The sequence below is a fragment of the Lepidochelys kempii genome, chromosome 4 (assembly GCF_965140265.1).
Source record: "Lepidochelys kempii isolate rLepKem1 chromosome 4, rLepKem1.hap2, whole genome shotgun sequence".
Lineage (NCBI taxonomy): Eukaryota > Metazoa > Chordata > Testudines > Cheloniidae > Lepidochelys > Lepidochelys kempii.
This window is the reverse complement of record NC_133259.1, coordinates 86,055,532-86,083,025: the sequence shown is the minus strand read 5'-3', so window position 1 is coordinate 86,083,025 and position 27,494 is coordinate 86,055,532. Positions and strand designations below refer to the sequence as shown.

General features: G+C 39.5%; 1 protein-coding gene across 5 annotated transcripts in view; it reads right to left on the bottom strand.

Moving 5' to 3' along the window:
• The window catches only part of SGCZ (sarcoglycan zeta), an 838,252-nt gene that overhangs the window by 758,857 nt on the left and 51,901 nt on the right, over positions 1 to 27,494 (bottom strand). The gene's annotated exons all lie outside the window — the stretch shown is intronic.

Genomic DNA, 27,494 nt, shown 5'->3' with positions numbered 1-27,494 from the left:
ACTGTAAATCAGTTGTGATTAGAGAGCGGAGGGGCTGATCTTGAGCTGTTCAGGGGTGGGGGGAGGAAGCGACTAGAGCAGCCCCCAGCATAGCTTAGGCAGCCCTGAGGGTCTACCCAAGTTACAGCATCCTCCTCAGCCAGCCTTATGGATCACAGAACTGCACAGAGTATCTGCAGCGTTGCATGGTGTGGCCCTGCCACAGCTCTGCTACTCCTAGACCATAAAAACGGCCCTACTGGGTCAGACCAAACATCTAACCCAGTATCCTGTCTTCCAACAGTGGCCAGTGCCAGGTGCCCCAGAAGGAATGAACAGAAGAGGTAATCATGTGATCCATCCCGTCGCTCATTCCCAGCTTCTGGCAAACAGAGGCTAGGGACACCATTCCTGCCCATTCTGGCTAATGGCCATTGATGGATCTATCCTCCATGAATTTATATAGTTCTTTTTTGAACCCTGTTATAGTCTTGGCCTTCACAACATCCTCTGACAAGGAGTTCCACAGGTTGACTGTGCATTGTGTGAAGAAATATTTCCACTTATTTGTTTTAAATCTGCTGCCTATTAATTTCATTTGGTGACCCCCTAGTTCTTGTGTTATATTGTGTATCCTGCACTGGGGTGTGTTGTGTTACCATATCCTGGATATGTTCAGGAAGACTCACCAGCCAATGTCAGTTTGTTCTGTAACTTTATAACATAACTAAAAAGGTCTGTGGATAGTCATATATGAAAAATTAACTGAAAATAGGATGCCATTTAAAAATTATTGTTGCTCTCTAGCCAGACACCACAGTATAATTTAACTTTTTACTTTTCTAGTTCACTGCTAATCTTTTTACTATTATTCCAAGCACAACAAATAAATACTTGTTAGGAGCTCCCCGGGTGTGCCATTTGTTTACTATCAAACTCCTAAATTTCACTACATATTCCAGAAAGGGGCTAATACTGCCTTGTAAATAAGTCACCCAGATACTACCACAGAAGCGTGCATAATCAAATAGTTATAAACTAAAACAGGATTCAGCCTCAAATTTTAATCTAAATAACTACTGAACTTTTACAGTATATTGTAATAGTTACATAAAATGCTCCTTCAATGCATATGCACAAGATATAACTGGTATATGATTAATATTTTATGTCTTTTTTACTGACTTTTCTTACTGGTTCTTCATCACAAACACATTTTAAAGGTAATAATTTTGACAAAGTTACGTAGCTTTTCCCTGACTGCCACAGGAGTGACTATTCAAGAGCTACAAGTTAAAGAGACTGGTCAATTAAAATATACATTGCCCTGGGATATGCAAACTATCTGAAAGGGAATCTGGACAACTTCCTCTAGCATCAGCAGTAGGTGGCCTAAGCTTTCTCTATTGCAACTGAGCCAAGTTACTGACTGCATAGTGGCATGACTGGAGTGACATGTGCTCTGCTGACTGTTGACGACATATTAAGAATACAAAAGGTGGTCATTTTATGACAGTTGAAAAATGAATCTCAATTATAAATATGTTTAAAATAACTAACTATCTTCTTTGACCTGCTGCTCATTGTCATGGAAACATATATAAAACACAAAAACATTACCAGGATAAAGTAAATGGTGTCATGTACACATTGCTATGTCAAAATGAGTATCTTAAAAGTGTGGTTATTTCCACTAGTACAAAGTAGATATAAAATATTGCCCCATTCTGATTTGATAGTATTTTGTATCCATTTTGCACTGCTGGAAATGACTACGCAAGGTTTGGGTAATAGTGAATCAAATCCCTCAGTGTTTTAAGGGCAGATTGTTGCAAGAAAAGTAACCTGGGTGTAAATAAGTGTGAGACAGAGCATTTCCCCAATTTTATCCTCCTGTGGTTACTTGTCCTGCTACAAGTTTGTCCCCTGCCCCCGCCGCTGCCCTCCTCACACACCATGGATGTACACACCAAATAGAAAGGATTTACCAACTTCTCACTCTTTTGATTGTCCTTTTCCAATTGGGCTCTGCTTCTACAACAATCTTTAAAGACCCTTATCCAACACTAATCAACCCAAATTTATCTCTGAACTAGCCTTATTTCAGAGGTATCTTTAGCAGTTTTGTATAAGTCAGGAGAACAATTTTTCAACCCCTCCTCCCATGGAACCAACCCCATCCACCATGATCCCATTGCATGATCAAATAATTCCTAGGCATGCACACTCCTTAAGTAGAATCTGTACAGCCAATTTCACAATGTTGAACTGGCTACTCCCAATGAGTTCCTCTCCCTTTCAGTGTAGACATACTTTGCACATGGAAAGGCCCTTGTGGAAAAATAATCTTGTACCCTCAGCTCCTTCCTTGAGAGAGTCATTTTTGCTGCTTTGTAGAGACCAAAAGCATAGTGGCAAAAGGCACCAATATGTAGAATGACTAAAAAGCAGTAAAACAGGATGGAGGGGGGAAATTATAGAAAAGACAAAAAGGTATGAAGGAGAGAAGTAGTAACTGAAGACAGAAATGTGACAGGAGAAATAGAGGGTTGACTGGAGATCCAAATAGGGGGATAGGTGGAAGAGACAAATGTCCAACACAGAAAAAGAGCTAAACAGAGAGTCAAAGTGCAGAAATAGTGATGATCCAAACAGTGCATTGCATTATCGCATTTACTGACTTATGATGAATGCAGTAGGAACTGGCAAATTAACTTTAACTTACTACCAAATAATCATATTCCACTTGCTGTCGTTGCCATTGACATCAGTGGAAGTTCCACAGGGGCAAAAAGAATAGGATGTAGCTCTGATTTTTGTAGTTCCAGCCTACAAACCCTAAATAAAAAAAATCTAAACGTAGCCCTCACCATGGTATATATTCAACACCCTTATTCTAGGCAAACTGAATTAAGAAAGTGCATCTTCAAAGTTCCATGACTTTTTCTTACAACAAAAGCTTTCATAAACTAATTCTAAAACAAATAGACTCAGGAGATACTAGGTGCTTACATACCTGATTACTACAAGTTGCATTGTGGCATCAATTTTAAAAAGCTAAAATACAATGCAAGGTGAACAATAAGCTGGATGTGTTACGTTTGCTTCTAAAACAATAGTTAGAGTAAGACTATGTTAGCTAATGCACACTCCAGCCAGACTTCTAACTGTAATCTACATTTTGATTGTGGACATAGTTTTTAGTATTTCAAGAGTTCTCAGGTTAGTTCTCTTAATTATTAGTATTTATCATTTAAATCTCTTAACACTTGAGGTTCCTCATCAAGGTTGGAGTCCCATTGTACACTGTACTGTAAAAACAGACTGAAAACAGGTCCCCCATATTGTATGATCTACAAGACAATACAAAACAGGTGAATGAAACAAGCAATTGAGCAGGAGTGAAGACACAGCAGGGCAATAAAAATAATAGGATTTTTAGCATACACTTTGTAGCCAATGAGTAGCAGTAACCTCAGTTCAATTGCTTAGTCTTCAGACATTATGTAGGTGTATTAATATATTTTCCTCTATTGAAATATTTCCAAATCATCCAACTTCATCAGTAAAAGACATGCACTTGAAAAAAAACAGATCGTATATGGTTATATATGGTACAATTATGTCATGCAGTGAAAAGATGGGAGAAAACATATTTACATAAAGAACATGAATATTCTTGTGCTTGAAAATGGCAAGAAAGGAGCCTTTAAAAAGCTGTTTCCATGTCAGCATCTGGATACTTATGATGCTAAGGAATCATTATGTCAGCTGTAGAATACCTACTGCATTTCTTATACTACAAATGTAGTCATTTATCTCTAAAATTTAGCTAAAACTGAAGAGATTTAAAAGAAAAAACAGGAATGATTTGTTGTCTTGCATTGTAAAATAAAGTAGTACACGCTTGTAGAACAATCATGTCTTATAGGTAGTGTGTTCTGTTGTAACAAACAGCTCAGTCCAAAAGCTTCTAATAATAGGATTTAAAAGAAGATTGTTTGTAATAATATATATTAGAACTGCTTTCTATAAAAGGACAAAGTATTTTAAATACTTTGCACAGAGTTGCTTGAAGCTGTTCTGGTGTAATGTGCAGCAAAGGGGAACACTACATGACAGAATAGAGCTTTAATATGCAAAATGTCATTTAGAAACTGCTTGCAAATTGCTGGCTGTCACGCATGACAAATACGTGCTTTTAGTGCTACATTTCCCAAGACTTTGGTGAGATTGTTCTGATGGAGACATGGCCATAACTTCAATGAAAGTCCAAAGTTCAGTGCTGTGTCACTTAATTTTTTAACAGTCAGTCTCTGATCTTATATGTGACCAAACAATGATTTATTTCCCCCACCTTAAAATGTGAACATGGTAATGTTTTAGATTTTTCAGAATCATGTTACAATACATTTTATTAGGAATATTTTGTAATGAAATATGGTTGTGATGTATTTGAGTATTAGATAAGTGACAGATGTACACAAGTTTTAGTTCATGCAGAATTGTGTTGGAGTTGCTATTCCAAATGTTTGTGCTTTCTTTCTGTTGTGCTACCTAACATTTACTAGTATATTTTAGTTAAGCTGGAGCCTTAACTCTCAACATGTTCAAGAAGTTATGGACACAATATCTAAACACTGGAAGCAACTAACTAACATTAGGGACAATCAGTAATTATTTTCTTATTTGAAGAAGAGCACAGTATCCGTGGAAGATACTAAGATATAGGATGGTTCTTGTGCCATTTCCTTCCTTCCTTGGCCAGTAGGACACTCACTGCAATACATAAGTCTACATGCAGAGGGAAGTTAAAGCAAATCCTTGTTTACAGCACATCAATGGAAAAATATATGACCCAAGTCCATTGTATCTTAAATTATAACTTCTCAAAAGTGAAATAAGCTTTTGTGAATACATATACAGTAAACGATTCAGAACAGTTAATATAAATATATTATTTACTGTAAGCAACTGCCCTTACCTACAGTAATTTAGAATTAATAACCCTAGTTTACTAAAACAAATACCTTATTTATTTTGCATTTCTCTCAGTGTGGACAATGAAGATAAATTTACCTCCTGTGGGGCAGGACTGTCAGCAAAGGAAATAGTGTTGAGTGAGTGAGTGTGTGTTGAAGCAGTCAACTTTGGACACTTCTGACTGTCATCTGGATGGTGTGAATTTCAACTACAATTGACTTAAATGCTCAGTCTCCCCCTTGTCAGTTTCTATTCAATTTCACTTTCAAGAGGTCCTCATTGCTTGGCACAATGCTTCAAACAATGAAAGGAAATTGTTATTTTTTTAACAGGTTTCAGAGTAACAGCCGTGTTAGTCTGTATTCGCAAAAAGAAAAGGAGTACTTGTGACACCTTAGAGACTAACCAATTTATTTGAGCATGAGCTTTCGTGAGCTACAGCTCACTTCATCGGCTCATGCTCAAATAAATTGGTTAGTCTCTAAGGTGCCACAAGTACTCCTTTTATTTTTTTAAAAAACTGATTCCATTGGAACAGTAAAAAAACTAATGCAAATGTTTCTACTGGTCTTGGTGTAGTCTCAAAATGTACAAAACCTAAGTCACATCATCATTTTTCACTCGTCCATTACAAAATGTGAGCTTGCAGGTTTCTATAAAATTTCTATATTCTAATGTTCATTTCCTTACACTGTGTTGCAAGTCCCTTGAAATAAGAAATGTATACTGGTCTCGGTACTGTCAGTGGCTGGGTTGTTACTAAGAGGCAGCACACAACTGTACTGCCCCAGCAGCAGAGATGGACAAGACTGTGTGACACTCAAAACCACACAACCTTTTTCCTGATTCCCCCTTGCTAAGGCAGGAGCTTGAGAGGAATGTCATCTGTGCCAGTTCTTTTCCTCAGTAGATTTCCTTGTCATGAACTGGCACCTTCCCCCTCTGTGTTGGCTGTGGTGCCCTGTCTGGTGCATTGGACTCCATCTACTCACCTGCATGGAATGGTGGAATAGCAGCCCCATGGTGGCTAATCTCTCAGCCCTGCCCAGGCATCCAAAATGTGGGTGAAGCCCATCTAGGTGAGTAAAGAGCCTCCTTACATCCACTTACTCCCCTGCATGGATGCACGGGAGGGTTCACAACTGAGCCCATTAAGAGTAAGTACTACTTCATATTAATGCTGTTTTCAAGCAGGAAAGGCATAATAACCCTTAAGGCTTCTTGGTAAATAGAGAAGTATGGTATTCTCATGTTTAGCCAAAACACTCTTCTCCTCTGCTAAACAGAACTAATTCAGCCAAAGATGCTCATCGGCTGTGTCAAGGTTCCTCCCCCACTCTGAACTCTAGGGTACAGATGTGGGGACTTGCATGAAAAACCTCCTAAGCTTATCTTTACCAGCTTAGGTCAAAACTTCCCCAAGGTACAAAATATTACCCCCGTTATCCTTAGACTGGCCGCTACCACCACCAAACTAATACTGGTTACTGGGGAAGAGCTGTTTGGACGCGTCCTTCCCCCCAAAATACTTCCCAAAACCTTGCACCCCACTTCCTGGACAAGGTTTGGTAAAAAGCCTCACCAATTTGTCTAGGTGACTACAGACCCAGACCCTTGGATCTTAAGAACAATGAACAATCCTCCCAACACTTGCACCCCCCCTTTCCTGGGAAATGTTGGATAAAAAGCCTCACCAATTTGCATAGGTGACCACAAACCCAAACCCTTGGATCTGAGAACAATGAAAAAGCATTCAGTTTCTTACAAGAAGACTTTTAATAAAAAATAGAAGTAAATAGAAATAAAGAAATCCCCCCTGTAAAATCAGGATGGTAGATATCTTACAGGGTAATTAGATTCAAAAACATAGAGAACCCCTCTAGGCAAAACCTTAAGTTACAAAAAAGATACACAGACAGAAATAGTTATTCTATTCAGCACAATTCTTTTCTCAGCCATTTAAAGAAATCATAATCTAACACATACCTAGCTAGATTACTTACTAAAAGTTCTAAGACTCCATTCCTGTTCTGTCCCCGGCCAAGACGACTACAGACAGACCCTTTGTTCCTCTCCCTCCTCCCAGCTTTTGAAAGTATCTTGTCTCCTCATTGGTCATTTTGGTCAGGTGCCAGCGAGGTTACCTTTAGCTTCTTAACCCTTTACAGGTGAGAGGAGCTTTCCCCTGGCCAGGAGGGATTTCAAAGGGGTTTACCCTTCCCTTTATATTTATGACACGCCCCCCAAATCTCAGCTAGGGTGAAACACTGGCTGGGATTTCTTCCTGGAGCTCTAGGAAAACAGAGTTAATAAGACACATGCATCTCTAAATATACTACCAAGTACATAAAGACTAACAATATTTTCCACATCTCAAGGACGATTTTAACCAGTTGATTCTGGGAAACTTTCACGGGAGAGTGCATCAGCCACTTTGTTAGAAGCTCCTGAGATGTGTTGGATGTCGAAATCAAAATCTTGGAGAGCTAAACTCCACCGAAGAAGTTTTTTGTTAGTTTCTTTGACGGTGTGAAGCCACTTTAGTGCAGCATGGTTGGTTTGCAGGTGGAAACGCCGTCCCCAAACATATGGGCGTAGCTTTTCCAGAGCGTAGACAATGGCATAACATTCTTTTTCAGTGACTGACCAGTTGCTTTCCCTCTCAGACAGTTTTTTGCTGAGAAACACTACAGGGTGGAATTCTTGATCAGGTCCTTTCTGCATTAAAACTGCTCCCACACCACGCTCGGATGCATCTGTGGTTACTAGGAACGGTTTGTCAAAGTCTGGGGCCCTTAGTACAGGGTCAGACATGAGTGTCGCTTTAAGCTTGTTAAAGGCCTTCTGACACTTTCCGGTCCACTGAACAGCATTTGGCTGTTTCTTTTTGGTTAGGTCTGTCAGTGGGGCAGCGATTTGGCTGTAGTGCGGTACAAATCGTCTGTAATAACCGGCCAAGCCTAAGAAGGATTGAACCTGTTTCTTTGACTTTGGGACAGGCCACTTTTGGATAGCATCCACTTTGGCCTGTAGGGGGCTGATAGTTCCTTGACCCACCTGCTGTCCAAGGTAAGTCACTCTGTTTAGGCCTATTTGACACTTCTTAGCCTTAACAGTTAGTCCTGCCTCCCTTATGCGCTCAAGGACTTTTTGTAGATGTTCCAGGTGGTCTGCCCAGGAATCCGAAAATATGGCCACATCGTCAAGGTAGGCGACTGCATATTCTCCTAATCCCGCTAGGAGACCATCTACAAGTCTTTGGAAAGTGGCGGGTGCATTTCGCAGCCCGAAAGGGAGTACATTAAATTCATACAGCCCGAGATGTGTGATGAAGGCTGACCTTTCCTTGGCAGATTCATCTAGCGGTACCTGCCAGTACCCCTTGGTTAAGTCCAAGGTAGAGATGAACTGGGCCCTTCCCAGTTTCTCTAATAGTTCATCTGTGCGTGGCATGGGATAGTTGTCTGGGCGAGTTACAGCATTTAGCTTACGGTAGTCCACGCAAAAACGTATTTCCCCATCTGGTTTGGGAACTAGAACCACTGGAGATGCCCATGCACTTTCAGAGGGGCGGATTACACCCATCTGTAACATATCCTGGATCTCCCGTTCTATAGCAGTTTTAGCTTGAGGAGACACCCGGGAAGGTTGGACCCTAATTGGGTGAGCATTACCTGTGTCAATGGAGTGGTATGCCCGTTCAGTCAGTCCTGGGGTGGCTGAGAACGTTGGCACGTAGCTAGTGCACAGCTCCTGGATCTGCTGTCGCTGCATACGCCCAAGGGTCATGGAGAGGTTCACCTCTTCCACACCACCAGCACATTTCCCTTCGTAGTAGACACCTTCAGGCCACTCAGCGTCGTCTCCTCCCTGGGCTGTAAACTGACAAACCTTTAATTCTCTGGATCGATTAGAAGAGCTGAGAGGCGGTGGGTTGCTCCGTGCCGCCGTCCAAGCTCTCTGGAGGCTTTCATCTGCTTCCTGTTCGGTCTGGAACTGTTCCCTTGATGCTGGAGACATCAGTTCCTCATGGGATTGTGGACCTAGGCTTGGTCCCTCTGGAAGCGATATAGGGGATGGAGCTGTTTCTGTTGACTGTGAACCGCTCTCCGCTGGTGCACTATGTTGGGATTCAGGCTCCAGCTGAGCCTCTTGTGTAGGGTTATCGGCTGCTGCCAGTTCAGGTTCGGTGGGGCCCTCTGGTGTTGAGGTTGCAAGTACTGGATTCAGTGCTGACACGGGGTCTGGTGTTGGTTGTTCGGCTGGTTCCGGTTCTGGGACTGGTTCCATCTGGGTCTCTGGGACTGGATCCACTACTGCTGTTGCAGACATTGGCCTGGGGTCCAGGTCCATCACCTCTGACTGGGTCCTGATAGAAGTTTCCGGAACAGAGCTAGGCCTCACGGCTTGTTTAGCCTGGTTGCGGGTGACCATTCCCACCCTCTTGGCCTGGTTCACATGATTGGCCAAGTCTTCCCCCAACAGCATGGGGATGGGATAATCATCATAGACTGCAAAAGTCCACATTCCTGACCAGCCCTTGTACTGGACAGGCAACTTGGCTGTAGGCAAATTGAAAGAGTTGGACTTGAAGGGTTGAATCGTCACTTGGATCTCTGGGTTGATTAAATTGGGTCCACTAAGGAAGCATGGATAGCTGACACTTGTGCTCCGGTGTCCCTCCACGCGGTGACCTTCTTCCCACCCACACTCACAGTTTCCCTCCGCTCCAAGGGTATCTGGGAGGTATCTGGGCCTGTGGACCTCTGGTGTGATTCCGGTGCAATGAACTGTAATCTGTTGGGGTTCTTGGGGCAGTTGGCCTTTACATGCCCCAGCTCGTTACACTTAAAACATCGTCCAGCTGACGGGTCACTGGGGCGAGGAGGGTTGCTGGAGAACGGGGTGGTGGGACGATAAGGGGTCTGGAGGGTTCTTTGGGAGGTAGGTGGGGCTTTGGGCGGCCCCCGGTAATAGGGTGTGGTCTGGGGTGGTCCCTTCTGGTCTCCGCTCCAACTGCGACCAGTTTTCTTCTTCTCTGCCACCTCCACCCATCTGGCTCCAATCTCTCCTGCCTCAATTACAGTTTTGGGTTTCCCATCTAGGATGTATCTTTCTATTTCCTCAGGAACACCCTCTAAGAATTGTTCCATTTGCATTAGGAAGGGCAAATTTACTGGAGATTCAACACTTGCTCCTGATATCCAGGCATCCCAATGTTTCACAATGTGGTAGGCATGTCGGGTAAATGACATGTCTGGTTTCCACCTTAGGGCTCTGAACCTCCGACGAGACTGCTCGGGTGTTATCCCCATTCTGACTCTCGCCTTGGATTTAAACAGTTCATACTTGTTCATGTGTTCTTTAGGCATTTCAGCTGCCACCTCAGCTAAGGGTCCACTGAGCTGCGGCCTCAGCTCTACCATGTATTGGTCAGTAGAGATGTTGTACCCAAGGCAGGCCCTTTCAAAGTTTTCTAAGAAGGCCTCAGTATCATCACCTGCCTTGTAGGTGGGGAACTTTCTGGGATGGGAAGTGGTACCTGGAGAAGGATTGCTAGGGTTTGTTGGTATATTCTGCTGGGCCTTTATCCTCTCCATCTCCTCCACATGCTTCCTCTCTTTTTCCTTCTCCTCCTCCTTCAGCCGCATGAGTTCTATCTGTCTTTCATGTTCCCTTTGTTTTTCCTCAGCCTGCAATTTGGCTAATTCCAGCTGTAGTCGAGCTGAGGATTTGGCCATTCTAACCTCTCTGTTTTTAACTAACTTTACACCTGAGGTTTAGAAATAAACAAACAAAACTTGGCTGTAAAATTTTGCTGTGCTGGAATAGAATACCTATTCTCTGATAGTGATTGTCAGCCTACAGAAAAAGACAATTCCCTTGTCTCTGCTCTGGGCCCAAATTAAAGCAAAAAACCTCCAACTACTTGGAAACCTGCTTACCCAGCCCAAAGAAGAAAAAAAAATTCTTTTCAAACCTGTGCTCCTTGTAAAACAAAAAAAAAATCAAAATCCTAAAAAAAACCCTGCCACTTTTGTCTCCAGGCAAATGGGTAGAGCACACACCCCCTATTTACTTTTAGGAAGAAAAGAAAAAAAAAAACCTCTGGGTTAGAAGACTGTGAATTTCCCTGCAGGAGTTAAGTACCCTGCCTCCAGGCAAAGAAAACCTGCAATTCACAAGATAATTCCCTTTTGTCTCTGCTTGGCCACAAAGCAGAGAGAAACCAAGCTGCTTTCAGTTTCAAAGCTGCTTCTGGACTTCCTAAAAATTCCTTTTTAAAATCTGTATTTCTAGTTCAAAAAATCTCAACTGGATCTCAAAATGATTTCAGGTTAATCCCACCACTGTGCCACCATGTCAAGGTTCCTCCCCCACTCTGAACTCTAGGGTACAGATGTGGGGACCTGCATGAAAAACCTCCTAAGCTTATCTTTACCAGCTTAGGTCAAAACTTCCCCAAGGTACAAAATATTACCCCCGTTATCCTTAGACTGGCCGCTACCACCACCAAACTAATACTGGTTACTGGGGAAGAGCTGTTTGGACGCGTCCTTCCCCCCAAAATACTTCCCAAAACCTTGCACCCCACTTCCTGGACAAGGTTTGGTAAAAAGCCTCACCAATTTGTCTAGGTGACTACAGACCCAGACCCTTGGATCTTAAGAACAATGAACAATCCTCCCAACACTTGTACCCCCCCTTTCCTGGGAAATGTTGGATAAAAAGCCTCACCAATTTGCATAGGTGACCACAAACCCAAACCCTTGGATCTGAGAACAATGAAAAAGCATTCAGTGTTTTACAAGAAGACTTTTAATAAAAAATAGAAGTAAATAGAAATAAAGAAATCCCCCCTGTAAAATCAGGATGGTATATATCTTACAGGGTAATTAGATTCAAAAACATAGAGAACCCCTCTAGGCAAAACCTTAAGTTACAAAAAAGATACACAGACAGAAATAGTTATTCTATTCAGCACAATTCTTTTCTCAGCCATTTAAAGAAATCATAATCTAACACATACCTAGCTAGATTACTTACTAAAAGTTCTAAGACTCCATTCCTGTTCTGTCCCCGGCCAAGACGACTACAGACAGACCCTTTGTTCCTCTCCCTCCTCCCAGCTTTTGAAAGTATCTTGTCTCCTCATTGGTCATTTTGGTCAGGTGCCAGCGAGGTTACCTTTAGCTTCTTAACCCTTTACAGGTGAGAGGAGCTTTCCCCTGGCCAGGAGGGATTTCAAAGGGGTTTACCCTTCCCTTTATATTTATGACAGGCTGTCAATTCAAATGTGTTTTGTTTTCTACCCATTCACACTGCAAGTGAGTTATCAACAAAAGTACCTAGACATAGCTCTAAATTTCAAGTTCTTCCTTGCAGTAGTCATTACATTGTAAATGAATAGCTGAAAAATGAAACAAAATGTTCTCTTTTCCCAGTAAACTGATTGTCTGTATGTGCAACGAAAATCACCAAGTAGGTTGAAAGCTTCAGGCCTTCCTAAACCAAGTGTACTCTTGCAAAGAACAAGCCTTTTCAAGCAGCCATGCACTGCCTTGCTTAATTCCCAGATAATAATTCAGTATGCTGAACTAATCAAATGCAGCAGCCAGACACACCAAGAGCCAGGACAGTTCCACTAACAGTATTGCACTCAGCGGTGCCTTTCCCAGAACTGGTGGGGAGGGGAATAATCAACCCATACCTCTGCTTCTGATTTATCTGAATACTGCCCAAGACCCCACACAATGGGAGAGAGTCAGATAACTTCTTCACCCGCATTATGACAGCCAAAATGACTAGGACTCAAATTAATGAACTATAAAATTTTCAAAGTTGATTCCAATACATCATTAATCCTGGGTTTCTGGTTTCTGCTGCCAATGCTTCCTGATGTATCATACAATGAATCCACTAGCAGTAAACTACAACTGCATCTGAAGCTTTGTGAGACCACTAATTCTCCCTCTCACCCCTCGCCCCCTCCCCGACTGCCCCAGCTCCATCATTTGGAAGGCCTCAACATTTTCAGCAACTCAGCCCCCTTAACTCCTAAGTGTTAGAGTTAGGATTAGCTCATGGTTTCCCCAGAAACCAGGGAAATCACTGTACATTTATCAAGAATTTTGAATTTTTTTTTAACTTGTGGGTTAAGTATTTCTTTATATACAAAGTTGTCTATAGGGTAGCTGGCACAATGGGCTAATGCACTAATGGTTTAATTTCTGGAGACCTCAGTTCAGTTAGGGAGTATGCTGCAAAGTGAAAACAAGTTTAGTACGAACAAAATTTGTCATTTTGGCACCAAGATAGGAGTCTTGAACAAAGAAAATTAAGTACATTGGCAGAACTCAGGGTGAGGATTTGTGGGGGCTGATTACTTAACACCTGTTTACACTATATATAAGTAGCCAGTGCTGCTAAGAGCCTTCCTGAAAGGTTTCATCGTATTCTAATGAACATAAGAGAATCTGAAATGTTTTTGAAACGTGATGAATTATCTTGCTGGATGAAAAAAATAGTATATACTTCCTTATGCATGATCAACAGGATGATTCTCTACTTCAACTGCAGCACCTTCCATGCATTATCCAAGTGAATCATTTGTCATAGAAACAGATTTAATAGCACTGCCCACTCTTTCCTCAAGCATTTCAAAAATGTGCAGCTGTAACCTGACATGAGTCCTTTAGCAACACGAGAGCATGATTGGCTTTGGCAAGGCACAGACATATGATGCTTGTGACTTTTGAGAAGTAATTGCCTACTTTGCCAAAGACTTCCTTAGGCATTTGTGATGGTATCTGTTACTCTACAGTCATTTTGATTCATTTGAATACCCTCAATATTCTCAGTGACATTTGTTGCGAGTACAGATTTATCAATTCCTTTGTTTACCCATGATCAATAGCCAAGTCACTCACACCAATTCCACCTGTCTCCAGCAAGATGTCATGGTAACATTCAGAAAGCAGCTGGACTCATAGTAACTTGGGGGGGTTCTTTACAAACCTGGAGGTTTGTATCCAGTAGGTTACAAAAAGAAAAAATATACTGTAGAGAAAAGTGCTGGTCTTATTCAAATCAATAGGATTCTTGTGGTCACAGAGTTCATTTGGACAAGGATCTGTTCCATAGAAAATAAAACATTTTAAACTTTAACCTGTGAAATGTCTGAACCTATTCTGTAACCTTAATTATAGAAGGAAAAATATATATAAAGCCATACAGAAATATTAACTGTGAGTTTCCTTTATGAGGGCTATAAGTAGCTGAAAATCTCAGACAATGTGTGTTCCACAATGAAATCTTCCATCCCTCCCACCCCCAAACTTCTTAGTGGGCAGGACCTAACACATTTGTAGGAAAACAGCATTTCTGCATTAATTAATGCTCCTTTCCCGTTTGGTGATTTATAAATTTACAGAGGCTTACAATGCAAAAACTCAATATAACCTTACAACATGGGGTACAGACGTTATCAATGAGATTACTACATGCAGCATCCTACAAGCATTTCATAAAGTTTCAACACTAAACACATTCTTATAACAATATCATTTATTTTAAGTATACTAACCCATAGGTAAGCCAGCTATGTATTTATCAAGGTCCAGTGAGGCCTAAGGGCATTGTCATGAACTGGCACCTGGTCTGTCAGTCTCATACTTTAGCTATAGAAAGTACTACCATCTCCACGTATAGCAAACTAAACATTAACAGAACAAGATTGGGAAGACCCTAACTCAAAGGAATACTTTCCATAACACGTGAAGACATGACTCCTGTGTGGCAAGTCTACAGATCACCTCCAAAGAGTTATACAGATACTTCTTTTAATAATAATATACCTGCTGCTGTACTTCCAGCTTTGGAAAGCTGTGTGGGTAGACTCCAAATGAAATCAAGTACATTTTGCTGAGAAAAATCTGAGATCTTGCTCTTGACGTGGGCTTTCTAAATTACAAACCAGACGTTTTCACTCAATTTGCTTCTGTTTGACTAGAAGGCAGTTTGTTGAAAAATTACACTGTGAAATAAATTATGATCTGATACCTTTCTCGGATACGCATTTTCTCATTCACCCTTTAGTACTCAACCTTTTTAAAACCATAGTAAATCATATGTTGCTCCAAAAATACAGCACCTCCTGAGAAAACAGCAGCACTCATTTTATTAAGCTAGACAAAATAGGACTTAAATGACAATGGTTTCCAAAAGTAGTAGAATTTTGTTAAAAATTGGCATGCTGAAAAACCTCCCGTTAATTTCTATTAGAGTATTTTCATGCATGAAAGAAACTAGGTTAGTATATTTTTAGCCTATGATTCCAGCTCAACTAGCTCTGTCATTAGTAATATGTCTCCTTTTGTGTCCATGTCAGATACCTTCCATTCTACCTTTATCAGAAAATCCTTCTTCTCTCACCCCTTCATTTTAGTTTAATCACTTGTCCTTTGGGCTCTCACATCTTCCTGTTCCCTCTCTAATAGCCTTAATACATTCACAGCAACTCTATTCTCTTTTTTTCCCCATTTAGTGCCCCTGACAAAAAAAGATCATCAAGGCAAAGAAAATAGCTGGATTTCAGAATAAAGAAGTTTCCACTATTAATTCTGTGATTGTTCCATTTAAAAAATATTATACTGAAGGAATTTCATACATCATGGAGGAAGTTCATATATTGAAATTTAGCTTTCATAAAACCGGATTTAGAATTTTCACATCAAATCCTACGTGTGCATAATTTTAAACCTGACACTTTTAAATATCTCTAGGCCTGTGGGCTCTTTACCTTCTGCATTCTAAATAGATGTATTGATTGTTTAAAATGGTTTCATGCCTAAAGCTAGAAAAGAATGGGAAAAGATTGGTTATGTATTTGGTGTATTAAATCTTTATCTTTACCTGCAAACCAATATACTACCTGATTATACCTGTATAGCAAGATCACCAACTCTAGAGCACTTAGTTATTATGTATTTACTTTCATATGTATGTTACAAAATGTTCAGGAAAAAAAATAGAGTTCTTCATCGTTCCATAACCATTGTATTTTAAAATTGAAAATCTGAAAAGGTTTGCTTCAAGGCATGCTGCAAAGATATTATATTTGCCTGGATGGCTGAAAAGGCTGGGGCCTGCTGGATGTGATTGTTTATGGGGAAAATGGACAGTTGGAGGTTTCCAGGAGATTTCTGGAAGCATCAATTGGTTTTGGTGAACAGCAGATGGGCACATTTTTATATGCTGCGATAAACTGCAACAAAGAAGTAGTGATTTATTAATGGGCCTGATAATTTTCAAGCAAAGTATAATGCAAGGGATGTTTTCTTTGGATATTTTTTTTGTAATGATTGGCACTTATTTATGTAGATTACAAAAAGGGCAGAAACATTCACCTTGTAATTTGACAATTCATCATTAGACAATATGAGTAAGATCACCTCCAATGTTTAAAAAAATACATTGCTGATCCTTTTGTTGGAAAAATATTACTGAAATTTCAATATCGGAACTACTGTTTTGCTTACACAAGCCTTTCAGCTTCCCCAGTTGTAGAAACATTAAGGTGAGCAAGGTAAGGGCTCTTTCTTGAGAACTTTATAGGGTGCAGAAAAATGGGGCCTTTCCCTCAGGGAGCACGTAAGTGAGCAGAAGGGCTCTCTCCTGCAGCCCTCCAAAAGGATTTGGAACAGAGTATTCCAGTGGTGTCTAATCCAGGAGTTCCAGATTACGGGATTTACATCTGCAAAGTCAACATAGCAAATTTCTGATCATAGTGGGTGTTTTTTTGTTCCCTTCCTTACATTATATAACAGAACATTAAGGACACCTGGGTAAGCCAAAAGCCAGGAAATAGCAAAGTAAAGGTTGCACATGTCACTGTACACCTCAGGCCATCCCTTCATCTTTCCTATTGGCCTCATACATATTGAGTAGAAAGGATAGCAGAAATGACACCTTCCATGTTAAAACCTTCAAGGTATAATGGTGAGTGCCCATTACTACACCCACTTACTCTTCTCACGGCAAAATTAACAGTGTTAATCAAAGGCAATTCCATTTATACCTGCCAAGGTCTACAGGCATGTCAGCAAACACTTTAGTAGTCAATTGTATCCCAGGAACCCAAACAAAATAAAAAGCATAAGCATGGACTTGTCATTTGCCAGTAGGTTATTATACACTGATTGACCCATGAAACCAGAATAATCTTTGTGCCACATTCAAGTATGAAACGGGAGTGAAAGAGGTCAAACAACTGAGGAATCTAGATAATTCCAGAGTTGCTGATCCAAACATAGCTCAAGAAATTAATTGGACAGATCATGAAATATTATCTATGACAGGTCTCGATTTATGGTATCTATGGTTCAAAACAGGAATGGGGTCCACACAGCTAGAAAGAAGGCAGAAAGGGGAAAAAAATGGTTGAGGTGATTTTCTGGACATTTTTCCCTGCCGGGAGAGGATTGAAGTGGCTGCAATTAACTGTTTATTTGTTTTTTAAGCTCCTTTGGTCCTGTTCCTATAGACTGCACTGGTCAACTTGTGACTTTTGCAGAGTTCACATCTTATGCAAGCTGCACAAGAGTGGGGTACTAACAGTTCATTTGCTGATACTTAAGGCTGACCTGCTGTAATTTTATCCCGTAATGGTCACACAACAATATTTGGGGGGGGGGGGGGAGGTTATATATTTAAGGTAAATATTGTCAAAAGACTTGAGTCCTGGCCGTCATTTCCATGGGTATAATTTGCACCTGAAAAATTTGTGCCAATTATTTTTTTTGCTCACACAATAAAATATTGGTGCAAGTCACTGTACTTGTGCTTTTAATTGCACCCACTATCAGGTGGGGCACACTAGTTAGAAGCACAAGTTCTGGAAATTTATGCCTACTATTCAAATACGCCCAGAAAAGAGAGGCTGGCCTTTTGAAAATGTAGTCCTTAACCAATCTTACTGAGCTTTCCAAGGTTGCCCAACTGTGTTATTGATATAAGGTGAAACATGGCTTCTGCTGAAGTATTTTTCAATTGGAGTTAGAAAACATATATGCACAATGTGAGACATCTTGTACCTGGGACGTATTAACATGTTGGCATACATTATGCAGTTAACACAATGCACAGGGCAATGGACAAAAATTGTTGGTAAAGCATTATAGACTCTTTCATGGGGACAGTGCTACAGAAATGTATACTACTATTATAGGAATGATATTTTAAAAAATCCATCTATTTAAAAGCATTGAAAAGCACTTACAGCACCTTGCCAATTACTTAAAGTAACAAGTCAAATATAAAGTTAAATCACCTCACTCTGTCTACCGTGCAGCCGATCTAAATACAATTAACACCCCAGCACATCTGTTAATCCTTCAGTCTCTGTTAATCTCCTCAAAGGAAGAGGTGAAACAAAGATTCTGCCCCATGCCCTGAAAGACAGCAAATCCCGGATATTTCAGTCCAGAGATCAGAGCGTGTTCCAGAAACCCAGACCCTTATACTGTAGAAGGCATTCTGCCCCTCCTCCCCCACTCATTATACTGAGGGAGATTTAACATCCATTCCATGGATTGCCACAAGCTGTGTGACTCAGGGAGCGAGATAGCCAGTATATTATTACATTGTGCAAGAAATATTAGTATTAGTAAAAACATAAAACTAAGACTCCAAATGTGTCATGCTGATTGTCAACTGTTTCATCCAGGCATAGTGAAAATAGGTTGCATGCAGGAATTACTTCAGTCACCACTGAAATGCAGACACCTCTGGAATGGACTGTGGTAGGTATTTGATCTCATTTCAACCACATACTGAAGAAATATTTCTGTGCATCAATGAATGAGGAACAAAGTATTGTTTCATATGAGTACACTGATTGATACAGCTCTTCTACCTAGATTTGCAATAATTTCTGATCAGCTACAGAATAAGCCCAACTGTAAACAAGCAGTATCACATTTATACATACAATTCTTGTTAATAAACATCCCGCAGGGTATGTTTAATGGTGATATTTGAAGTGCTCTTGCATCACCTAGTGGTGAGTATGGATAAGCAATATTTAAACGAACATAATTGACCAACAGAGGTACCTGGTATTTTTGGTCTCACCTGAAGTGAGAAATGTATAACAACAACAACAAAACCACCAACCAACCAACCTCAAATTGCTGAAAGCTCCCAGAGTCTGAACAATTTGGCACTATTTGATTAACTTCTTTTAGTTTTGTTTTCTTTATTGCAAGAAAAAAAAACACACACTTGAACAAGTATATGCACTAAAGAAAGGATGTGAAATCAGTAGACTAAAGCTTAGCTACAGGAAACCATTCTGATTCCAAAGAGTTAGTTTTATGCCTATTGTGATATACGTATCTAACAATTCCTTATGTATGTAATATTAAGGACATGGGAACAAGAATCATCTTGGAGTCAGACTTTGTTCAACTTCTACTAATCCACTCTTCTCTATTAAGAGCAGTAAGCAGCTTTTCCATGTGATCATACACCCCGAATATTAACAGTTGTAACTGTAGAATATAAAATGTAATTTTTGTTGTGACTGGGTAATTTGCAGGTAGTCTTAGCAACCAGGATAACATGTTGTCAAATTCAGTCCTGTGGGATTTTTTGCATATTCCTGTGAGCTCTCTCTTCCCCATCTCTCAGAGTTACTTTAAAAGCTACATTGATGTTGACTTCAGTGGGAGTTTCCAGTACTATGCCTCTGGAAATGAGGCAATTTTTAATTTTGAAGTTTGAAAAATGTTGACTTATCATGGCCCTCGTCTTGATGTCAATGCAGACACAACCAACGAATGCCACAAACAGCATGAGTACGCAACATGTTAACTACATTATAACATTGCCTTTATATTCTCTGCTATGTTTGCCATTCAGAAGTACAGTATCACTAAAATTTTATTTCTTTCATTTTTTGTGTGGTGTACTGGATTGAAATTTCTTGTTTACAGGCTTCTTCTATTAAAACGATTCAATACATTTTATTTACAGTGCATCATTTGAAGTCCAAGATTTCTAAAAAATTAGTGCCTAAAGCTAGGGTGGGATTTTCCACTGAATGCAGTGGAAACAGCAAGAGCTCCAACACTTTTGAAAATGAGGTCACTTAGGGCTGGTCTACACTACCACGGTAAGATGACCCAAGTTACGTTACTTCAGTTTTGTGAATAATGTAACTTAAGTTGACGTAGCTTAGGTTGACTTGCGGTGGTGTCTATATTGCACTGTGTCAACAAGAGATGCTCTCCTGCCAACTTCCCTTACTCTTCTCGGGGAGGTGGAGTACCAGAGTTGACCGGAACATGCTCTGTCATCAATCTAGTGGGTCTTCACCAGTCCAACAAAATCACCACTGCATAGATTGCAGTAGTGCCAATCTATTGATATGTGTAGACATGGCCTTATTTAGGTGCTTAAACATGGATTTAAATGACTAACTTTAGGTACCAAGATTGCAAATGTTGGCATCACAGTTTACATTTGCATTAGGATTTGCCACAAAACACTGAAGTAGTACACATTCAATTTAAAATCCATCACAAAAATGTTATGATTGGATAATTTGATGGTTCTTCTTTACCAGTCTGACATCTTCATCTCTACATTGATATGTAATGAAAATAATCATGTTAGGCACTAAAAGTATAAAACTGCATTCAGATAAATTAGAAACCTAGTTTTAAAATGTATTTCATTTTGACAAGACAGTGCATTGGTTTTTATATCATGTTTTCATCTTTTAACTATATGGTAACTGATACTGTGCATGTCTCAAAGCAGCATACCACACACCTCTTTAGTTTAAAAGAATTATCTCTGCAGGATAATGGATTCCTGAACCTTATCAGCATATGTACTGAATAGAGAGAGAGAGAGAGAGAGACAGAGAGAGAGAGAGACAGACAATTGAATTAAAACAGGAGATGGCATGTAGAGTAAGCCTTCTTTAATCATAGAACTTTCTAGATTGTCATTTGTACAAGGTGGTTTTTTTGTTTGTTTCTTTCTTCAGTTGTACAGTAAAATATTATCTTGGTTGTGCTCCAAAACTGTGGGCCAAATTTTGTTACACACTTCTTACATGCCAACCAAAAATAATTATCTTGATTTCTGAAGCTTGGCAAGAAATATATAAAAAAAATAAAAGCAGTGTATTTTTTTTAAATGAAACCCTACTCCACACCCAAGGCCAAGGGAATGCCATTATGATTCACTCCTACTCAAACTGTTCAGCATTCTCAAATCAAATCCATACATTTTGCCTCTAGAAACTGCTAATAAAAATGAATACTCTATTTGCTATCATTCACAGAACACACAAATCAGCCAGTATGTCACCTTCATAAGCCAGAGAGTTGATGTGGAAGAGTTATGTGCTTTATGTAACAAATAGATACTAGCCTGAAGACAAAGGAATGTGTATATGAACTGGGCATTTATGTCCAGAATACTTAATGGTGTATAAAGGGAACTGCATTAACCCTTACTTTTCACATTGAGAAAGCTAGACAACCAAACAAAATTAACCTGCTTGGGCAAAAGGACATTTAACGGAACAAAGATTGTTATAACTTTCTGAAGCAATACTTCAGCTCAAAGTTAAGAAAATCAAGATTCATAATAGATTCCAGGTAAAATTCCTCTACTTGCATTAGGCAGCCATGAGGGAACATGTATTACTACTAGATTAACAGAAGAGAAAAGGGATTGCAGTCACAGAGGTGAGTGGAGAAGCAAAAGAGAATAGTGTCTTGGATGTACAGAGGAAAAGGTGTAGTCATCAATGGTGTCAAGAATCAAAGCTAGGTCAAGGAACATGATGGTGAAGAAGCCATAGCTAGACTTGCTATTCACTCAAAAGTAAGTTTGGTGACAGCTATTTTGGTGGAGTGAAAGCCAGTTTGAAAAGGTGGGTAGTGGGTCAAAGAGATAATTAAAAGGAGAGACATTCATAGGCAGAAGAACAGGCCACTCTCTGGAAGAGTTTAGAGGGGAATTGTCATAAATATAAAGGGAAGGGTAAACCCCTTTGAAATCCCTCCTGGCCAGGGGAAAGCTCCTCTTACCTGTAAAGGGTTAAGCAGCTTGTCAAGGTTCCTCCCCCACTCTGAACTCTAGGGTGCAGATGTGGGTACCTGCATGAAAAACCTCCTAAGCTTATCTTTACAAGCTTAGGTCAAAACTTCCCCAAGGTACAAAATATTCCACCCGTTGTCCTTGGACTGGCCGCTACCACCACCAAACTAATACTGGTTACTGGGGAAGAGCTGTTTGGACGCGTCCTTCCCCCCAAAATACTTCCCAAAACCTTGCACCCCACTTCCTGGACAAGGTTTGGTAAAAAGCCTCACCAATTTGCCTAGGTGACTACAGACCCAGACCCTTGGATCTTAAGAACAATGAACAATCCTCCCAACACTTGCACCCCGCCCCCTTTCCTGGGAAATGTTGGATAAAAAGCCTCACCAATTTGCATAGGTGACCACAAACCCAAACCCTTGGATCTGAGAACAATGAAAAAGCATTCAGTTTCTTACAAGAAGACTTTTAATAAAAAATAGAAGTAAATAGAAATAAAGAAATCCCCCCTGTAAAATCAGGATGGTAGATATCTTACAGGGTAATTAGATTCAAAAACATAGAGAACCCCTCTAGGCAAAACCTTAAGTTACAAAAAAGATACACAGACAGAAATAGTTATTCTATTCAGCACAATTCTTTTCTCAGCCATTTAAAGAAATCATAATCTAACACATACCTAGCTAGATTACTTACTAAAAGTTCTAAGACTCCATTCCTGTTCTGTCCCCGGCCAAGACGACTACAGACAGACCCTTTGTTCCTCTCCCTCCTCCCAGCTTTTGAAAGTATCTTGTCTCCTCATTGGTCATTTTGGTCAGGTGCCAGCGAGGTTACCTTTAGCTTCTTAACCCTTTACAGGTGAGAGGAGCTTTCCCCTGGCCAGGAGGGATTTCAAAGGGGTTTACCCTTCCCTTTATATTTATGACAAAGCTAAAAAGGAGAAGTTAGAAGACTTCTACCCTCAAAGAAGGAAATGTTAATGTTGATACTGAAATTATGCCACAAAATTATGCTAAGAATATGGCAAATTACATGTTTCTTTCCAGATGGCACAGCATGTATTGATTTGAAGAATGTTTACTTTTTATGTAACCAATTCACATGACTTACTCACTACATTTGTACATGTGTCTAATAAGCAGCAATTACATCATTTTAAAATAGAGTATTTTTGACGTTAAATTGTTTGTTCTTTATTTGCAAGCTTTATAAAATGACTAAGATTTGTTACAGAACCTCCATTGGCTGTTTCCCCTCCAGAGGGATTCAACATAATTTACTTGGTTTTCTATTGCTTGAACTTGACATAAAGAGCATAAGCAATTTTAGGAACAGGAGAAAGTAATTTGGACCAAAATGACATGTTATATTTTTTATAGCCACTGGCAATGGATCTGTACAGTGGTGTGTGTGTGTGAGAGAGAGAGTGATGCAATATAGATGTCAGAGACAGATTATGAGTTATATAGGTTGTATGGTTATGTCAACATTTTGGTAATATTTCTGTGTGTGTTTATTTTAATAAAAGGAAAATTCCTTTAGCTACAGACTTAGCAAGTATTCTCTGGATGCGGTTTAATTTGTTTTGACTCTTTTTTGGATCAACAACAAAAAGTTCCTGTGCTGAAGAAAGCAACTTTCCAGGAAAAGACATTAATCTAACAAGCTGAAAACATCCACAACTATGGGATATATTAATTAGTGCATAAAGATGCCTAATCCAGTAGCCATTAATCCCCGTGAAGATTCCCACTGAATTTAGCACTCAGAGCTCTACTTCCGTGAATGAAGTTTCATTGCCAGAATAGCAAAGGGACCACCAACTTAATTATATTGTGTACTCCGCTAATATCTTCAAATCATTTGCATTTTCAAAATGATATTAAACTAGATTTTCACAGGTTTATAGCACAAAACACTTGATTTGCATGTCCAGTCCCTGGTTTGCTCACATCCAGATCTATATTTGTGTTTACACACACACACACACACACAGAATACACACATTTAGGTGAAATACTAGCCCCACTGGAGTTAGTGGCAAAACTCCCATTGACTTTATTGGGGTGAGGATTTCACCTTTTGTGTTTGCATGTTTGAAAAGATGGCCTATTATTTATCTAGAATAAATATGTACCTGCCATTCTGGGTAGCAAAACATCATCAAGGTTGAGATGTCTGAGCCAGTGCAGCCAGAATATGCCCAATATAGATTATGGGATTTTATGCTGTATACAATATTATTAAATAATAATAATGTTAGAGAGAGAACTAACACAAACAGGAGGTTGAAGAAGATTTGGTGGAGCAGCAGCCCTATATTGGAGAAATCTGAAATCTTATAGAATATAGATTGTCGTATACTTTAAAACCAGTGAAAGGAACCCAACAGTATATTTTCTTTTCACCATCAGAAAAATTTTACTAATCTAAAAGATAGCATATACTGTTATTAGATCAGAATATTGGTTCCATATTAAGACTCTCTTTTTAAACATATGCCTGAGTTCTTTATCATTTACTTTCAGAACTCCTTTCCTGTATCTTTATCATTATACTTTACACATGTTTATGTTCTCCAGAACCCAGATGGGCCAAATTGTGTTTGTCTGGAACTAATTGCAGAACTTGAACCTCAGGAGTTAGAAATTCAGCTGGTGAATAATATCATAGCTCCACATTCACTTTGGTGGAGCTACAATCATCTACATCAACTAAAGATCTTCTAGTTTTTAATTTGCTCTCTGCTTCAGTATTGGTAATATTCCCTGTAAATTATTTTTGTCCATTAATGATGGATTTTAACACAATGCATGTGATTTTTTTAAATTAGTTGTTCTTAGTCAGTGTTGAGGAGGAATACCAATGCCCAAAATTTGGAATCATCTCAGCCACAGATACTGTATAACCATTGCTGTTAATTACAAAAAAAAAAAAAATCCCATTTGTATTTATCATACCAATGCAAGCTGAAAAGCATAACAATTCTAGAAGGGAAAAGGAAAGTAGGAGATCAGTTTTGTAACTGGTTGTATAATAATCTTACTCTGCAGTTTTTCTTCTGACTTAGGAAAGGTGATATCACAACGTAGGTCTTCAACTTTTACTTAACAAGAACTCATTGAAGCATTGGTGAAAGTTGTGGTATAGATGGCTAGTTGGAATATATTTGTTTGTGCTCAAATATTATATTACAAATTGTAGTTAGTTTTATTTGATTTTCTAAAACATTCAAATATTTTAGGAAAACTATAGTACTAATAATGCAACCTAATGGTCTGTTAATTACTTAACACCACACACCCCCACAGACATTTACTGATGGAAAGGAAATATATGAAGAGTTTACAGAATTATTTGGACAGCAGTATTCCAACATCTTCATTTGTATAGTGAATGCAACCAATACATTTCTAATAAAAACACTACACCCAAAAATTAACAAAATGCAATTCATTCTGTGTTATAAAAAGTACTAAATCTCATCAGTTTGTAAGCACCTAGAGATTAACAGGTTTATAAGTAATAGACAACATGGATTTGTTGTCTCAGTGGTGGCAGATGACTGAACAAGACGCAATGGTCTCAAGTTGCAGTGGGGGAGGTCTAGGTTGGGTATTAGGAAACACTATTTCACTAGAAGGGTGGTGAAGCACTGGAATGCGTTACCTAGGAAGGTGGTGGAATCTCCATCCTTAGAGGTTTTTAAGGCCTGGCTTGACAAAGCCCTAGCTGAGATGATTTAGTTTGTATTGGTCCTGCTTTGAGCAGGGGATTGGACTAGATGACCTCCTGAGGTCTCTTCCAACCCTAATCTTCTTTGATTCATCAAGAACAAAACATGCCAAACAAATCTAATTTTCTTCTTTGACAGGGTTCTTGGCCTAGTAGATAGGAAAGAAGCAATAGACATGATATATCTTGATTTTAGTCCGTCTTAATCCAGTTCCACATGACATTCTCACAAGCAAACTAGGGAAATATGATCTAGATGAAATTACTATATGGTGGGTGCAAAACTGATAACTACTCTGAGTTCACTCTTCAATCAATGGTTCACTGTCAAACTGGTGGGGCTATAACTAGTAGAGTCTCAGAGAGGTCAGTCCTGGGTCCAGTACAATTCAATAATTTTATTAATGGAGTGGAGTGTATGCTTATAAAATTTGTGGACGACACCAAGCTGGAAGGGGTTGCAAGCACTCTGGAAGACAGGATTAGAATTAAAACAACTTTAAATAGGAGAAATGGTCTGAAATCATAAGATAAAGTTCTATAGAGACAAGTGCAAAAAAACTACATTTAAGAAGGCATATAAAATGCACAATTACACAATGAAGAATAACTGGCCAAGTGGTAGTACTTCTGAAAGCAATCAGGGGTTATACTGGATCACAAATTGAATGAGTCAGCTATGGGATGCAGTTGCAAAAAAAAAAAAATGTGCTAATATACTTCTGGGGTGTATTAACAAGTATGTGTCATATGAAAGACGTGGGAGGTAACTGTCCTGCTCTACTTGGCACTGGTGAGGCTTCAGCTGGAGTACTGTGTCCAGTTCTGGGTGCCACACTTCAGGAAAGATGTGGACAAACTGGAGAGAGTCCAGAGAAGAGCAACAAAAGTTATAAGAGATTTAGAAAACCTGACCTATGAGGAAAGGTTAAAAAACTGGGCATGTGTGGTCTTGAAAAAAGAAGGCTGAGTGGAGGGGAAATCAGATCATAGTCTTCAGACATGTTAAGGGAGGTTATAAAGATGAAGGTTGTGGAGGTAGGACAAGAGGCAATGGGATTAATCTGCAGCAAGGGAGATTTAGGTTAGATATTAGGAAAAAAAATCTTTTTAACTATAAGGATAGTTAACTGGCATATACTTCCATATACTGTGCAATCCCTATCACTGAACATTTTAAAGAACAGGTTGGACAAACACCTGGCAAGATTTGTTCGGTCCTATCTCAGCACAGGGGACTGGACTTGACTTATCAAGGTCCCTTTCAGCTTTACCTTTGTTTGATAAGACTGGGTCCTCTTAATTTCTGCAAAGCAGTGAGAAGAGGCATTAAAGCTTCAGTGATTCCTGGAGAAGCCTTTTGCACAGATGTGCAAGGTCTAAGCTCTTCAATTGAGGGACTTTCATGGATGTTATTAATAAGGAATATCTAGTTAAGTGGGAACAATTTCTGGGAGCAGATTTATTTCACATACTGGATACAGTGGAATTTAATTGTAGATAATGTGGGTACCTTGAGAATGTTTTTCCTGCTCTAATGCTTACATTGTTTGAGGAAAAAGCTTAAAATGAAGGTGCACGTCTCTAATCTCTAGTTTTTTAATCTGCATATATATAATTTCCAATTTACTATACTTCATGCATTTGTGCTGTTAAGCAGACCAGTTCTA